Here is a 4,978-nt window from a genome sequence, read left to right as displayed (position 1 = left end):
CAGTTACTGAGATTTTCATGAACCTGCCGATTCATTTGGCAGGTGGATGGGACCCAGCTAATTAAAGGCAGCTGACCTGTGAAATCAGGCTGGGAGGGGCCGGGGTGAGCAGAGGAGAGGGTGGGTAGGGGGAGAAGGTGGCTGCTGTCTACTGTCTACAAGCCCTGGTGGGGTGGCCATGGCTGTGGCCATGGCTGTGGCCATGCTGCTCCCTCTTTCCTTCCCACGCCAGTAACCACTCGCTGTCCCGGCACTGCTGGAGCCTTGGTGCCAGAGCGGCACCTTATTTATGGCTCTGCTTCCCCGAGTTAAACTCCACAAAGTGTGACAATCAAAATTAAAGATTTCTCCAGAAAGGCAGCCTGGGGGGAAATCACTGCTGAGGCCGACAGAGATTTCCCAACGGTGACTTTTAAATTAAAGGGGAAAAAAATTTCTTTAATTTGGCGGCGTGCTTGGGATGCAGCTCACTGGGCACGTTATTATCCAGCTCAGCAAATGCTCCCAGAATTCAGTTGCGCTCCAAATTACTGCCTGTATCCCTGCCTGCACCAGTGTCCACCGGCACCGGGGCCCCACGGCACAGTGCCCCATCACCCCAGAGCTGAACCCTGGTGGGTGCCCCCTCCCCACACCCCATACCAGCTCCTGGCCAGTGAAGAATGGCCAGATCCTGCTCCTGCACAGGATGAGCCCAGCCCCAGCCAGCACAGCTGTGCTCCAGGACCCCCACACTGGCATAGCCATGCTCCGGGACCCCCACACCGGCTCTGCTGTGGCCTCCTGCACCATGTGGTGAGGACGATGGCTGCTCCAGCATCCCCACGACACTGCCACGGACAATGCCCCCAACCACTGGAATGGCTGGCATGGTCCCTTCTCAAATGTAGGGCTGACTCAGGTGCTTGCCCCGGAGTCCCAGGAGCATCCGTGGACCCACCGTGTTGGCGTGGGGCCGTGGGTGCGCAGCTTTGCTCTCTGGATTGCACACAGGACCCAAAGCACCACCACCATGGCACGGTGAGCACCGTGGCACAGTGAAGCTCCATGCCATCTCCGGTGCTACTCCAGGATGCTGCAGGGCTGTGGCATTGTCCTGTGTCCCCATGGGGATGCTCTGAGGCCTTTCTCATGCCCCATGGGTGGGGGACGCAGCTCCTGCTGCCCACCTCACCCCTGGGCACATGCCAGCAGCTCCCACCAGGCTCAGGTGTGGGGCATCGAAGCAGAGTTTTACTGCCTGAGCCCGAGAAGTTGCAGCTTGTCCCCGGTGTAGGAGCTGCCCAAGGCGACGGGGGCTGGTGGCCCGGCCGGGGTGCAGGGCTGCAAGAGGGCACGGGGGGGGCACAGGCAGCCCTGGACCTGCCTGCCCTGGCACAGCTCTTCCCCTTCCTCTCCCCCCGCCCCTTCAAGATGAAGCAATGAAATTATTTTTCTACTTGAGTAGTTTTCAATTTAGATTAAGAAAAATCTGTGCTCCGTTAGCGACGTTGCAGTAAATCACGAGCGAGCGGCACTCCGCAGCTGACAGCCCGATCGCTTATCGGCTGCAAACCTTTTTTCAAGTTGACAGGCTCCAAGTGTGACATTGAGCGAGGGCAGCGGCAGCCCGGTGGGGACAGCGTGTGGGGAGGCAGACCCTCACCCAGGGATGGACCCCGGGGCACCGCGGCTCAGCCGTGGCTGCTGCCAGCGCCCAAAGCGGGCATGCAGTCCCCAGCAGGATCAGGCCGTGGGCATCACTGCCGGCGGGAGCCACGGCCGGGGGACATTGCTGGCTTGCTGCTGTCCCACCCGATCCCTGCCACCCCCAGCACGCCTCGAGGGGGCTGCACTGAGCACCTGCCACCATGGTCCTCCAGCATCTCACCGAGTCCTTGCTCTCGCCCATCTGTCCCCGTCGGGAACACGGTGGCACCCAACATGGCTGTGATGGTGCCCAACTCCGACTGCCCCGCGGCCACGCCAGGAGTGGATCCCCATCCTCGCACCCATCTCTGTGCTGCCGCCGTCCTCGTGCCAGCACCATCAAAAGGAGCATTTGACAGAAAACAGACCTTTTTTTTTTTTCCCCCGTCCAGTTCTTCCAGCTCGTTTATCGCTTCCATGGGGCAGGCGGAGCTGTCAGTGCCTGAACCTCACTCATCCGTTTAACCTTGGGGGAAGAAACACATTTGTGCCGGATAACGTGCATCAGATGGTGGCACGGGGAGCGCCTGTAGCTGCTGCGCCTGATGGATGGGCTACACGGGCCTCGCCTGACCTGTGCTTGTATGTTATCTGCATTGCTGCGGGAGGCTTTTCATCACGCCGACAGCTCCAGCATCACCTGCCTGGCAGGAGCTCCTCGCCAGGGATGGCTGCCGGCAGCAGTGGCCAGGAGGGGCCCAGCCACGTGGCTGTGGCTAGCGCCACGAGACACGGCGAGCCACTGTGCCCGGGGTGGGGGTTTCAGGCTGTGCCTGAGCCATGTGCCCAGCAGCGGTGGGGCTGGAGGGACGGGGGCAGCCCCACCGGGAGCAGAGCTGGTGCCCGCCGTGCCCGAGGGGATGGAGGACACCCTCACCACTGGCAGTACCGCCAGCCCAGGCAGAAGGGAGAGGCCAAACTGTTGCACTTGTCCTTTGGGTGACATTTTGCCAACGAGGGGTCCTGTGACAGTGACAGAGAGGGGACAGAGCTGGGCAGCCCAGAGCCCCGGTGACGGATGAGCGCTGCCAAGTGCCGACACAAAAGCCATTTGGTGTGGGGAAATGATAGATGCTAACACTAATTTTAAGCACAGGCAGCCGAATTCCTCCAGACAGTCGCGGCGCTCAGGATTTAGGGCACAGCTGCTGGGTTCAGATAAGGTGTGAAATCAGCCCAGCGTGCAGGGTGTTACTTAATAATGAACGTCTCGTGATGGATGGGGGTGGCTCAGCGATATAACCTCCACATTTGGAGCCTTTCAAATCTCTTGCCATCAATCCTGGTCCCTGCCGGGCGGCGGGAGGAGAAGCCAGCAGCGGGCGCACGCCTCGCCAGGGTGGCCCCAGGGCTCAGCCCCTCCCCAGGGACATCCCTGCTCGGGGCGAGTGGGTTCTGACCCACGTGGGCAGCGCGGGGACACGGCGCCAGCACAAAATATTTATGGTAAAAGTGATGCTGGAAATGGCAAGTGCTGTGCTTGTCTGTAGCATTTAATCTTTCTTCTGACCTTATAAAAAAATCTATTTGTGTTGAGATTTTAAATTCACTTCTTAAATCACCCACTACAGGCTTCACACCATATTAATTTCTCCTCAAGCAAATGAGTTTGGTATTTGCTCTTTTCCAGTACCACCAACGCAGAGAGCCGCGTCCATTCCCCGCCAAAACCTGCAGCCTCCACACTCACCCTGCGCTTGCTCATTCCGTGCATGCTCCTGCGTTCACGCTCACCCTTGCACACCTGACCCCACCAAGTGCACGCTCAGGCACCTTTGAAGGGATTCTCACTCCTCCATCTCAGGGGGTTGGTCTGAGCAGGATGGCACCTCCTGCCATCTGTTCCAGGCCACTGCTGCCACCTCCCAGGAGGAAGACTGGGGATGAAGGCTGGAGAAGGCTGGCAGGAGCACCCAGCTGGGCTCCAAGGAGGTGGGTGGACTTTCCTGGGTACACAACCCCTGCTCCCTGCAGCCCTGCAGCCCCCCGAGGCTCCCGGTCCTTCCTGTCCTGCGGTGTCGGGGCTGCAGGCGTGCCGGGGCAGCCGGGGCAGAGCGGCAGCGGGGACACGTGGCACCGCTGCAGCTGGAGCAAACGAGCTTTCAGACGAGCTCTCCGGCACGGTGCCATCGATTTGGAGGTGATTGCTGCCGGGGTGAGGCATGGTCAGCTCGCCTCATTATTGTGCAAATTGCTGGGAATGCAAATCTGGGTGCTCCTGGGGAAAAATGTATTAACAATATTACTCCTGATTAAGGTCGCAGGGCACTTTCTGCTTTTTCAGTGGAGCCTGGGCTTCCTTTCCTCTTTTGAATCTAATGGTTGGTTTATTTTTATATCTGTGACTGTGGGGTCCTTAGGAGATATTTTATCAGGCGCTTTCAAACTGCGCTCTCGCAGTCACTCAACAAGATACCACCGGCAGCACCAGCCGCCCTCCTTGGGGTGCAGGATCAGCGACGGCGCTGGAGCCCACTGGGGTGTTCGTTGGCCAAGCCCCAGGGTTTAGCCTGAAAACGGCCCACCTGTGCCATGCTGCAGGGGGAGCCGCAGGGATGACACTGCTCCAGCCCCAAAACCCACCCGCTTTTCCCCATCCCGAAGCTTGAAACTCCCGAAGCGGGAGCACTGCCAGCGCTCACATCAGCAGGACATGGCACAGCCCCGGGCTGGTCCCAGGCAGGGACTGGCCATGGGACAGGGAGGGAGAGCTCGTCATCTGCTTAATGGGTGTGAGCAGGGTACCAAACGGCTGCTGATTTATTGCTGAGGAAATGCTTAATTTAGGCAACGTATTTAAAGGAACTAATTAGAATTATATTAATATTTGTGGACCTTATGGAGAAGTTGATAGTTGCTATTTGAGACTATTAACTGTTATCTTATATTGGGCAGGACTGTGGTGTTTGGAGGCAACTTTGATTGTTTTTAAAGCAGTCGAGATCTTGCCAGAAGCCAGTGACAGCAGCCCGCCCGATGCTGCACATTCAAACCACAGTTGCAGTGCTAATGAATATCTGCTGGAATTAATAACCCTGCCCACGTGGTCCTCCCCGCTGCCCTCCCCGAGCAGCTGAGCATCCCTCCAACAAGGGATAGGTGCAGCTGCCCGCTCGGGGCTGTGCTGCGGGCGATGGGGGGCCAGGGAAGCTGGACCCCCCTCCTCCTCCAGCCCCCCAGAGCAGCAGTATGGTCCCCACGCTGGACACGATGCTCCCAGTTCCCCCGCTGCTCCCATCCATCCAGCCCAGATGAGGGGGCTAGTAGGGGCCCGGGGGCAGGGAGACCC

Source organism: Charadrius vociferus, unplaced genomic scaffold (genome assembly GCF_000708025.1).
Source record: "Charadrius vociferus isolate BGI_N301 unplaced genomic scaffold, ASM70802v2 scaffold259, whole genome shotgun sequence".
In the NCBI taxonomy this organism is placed as follows: Eukaryota; Metazoa; Chordata; class Aves; order Charadriiformes; family Charadriidae; genus Charadrius; species Charadrius vociferus.
This window is presented reverse-complemented; position numbering follows the sequence as displayed.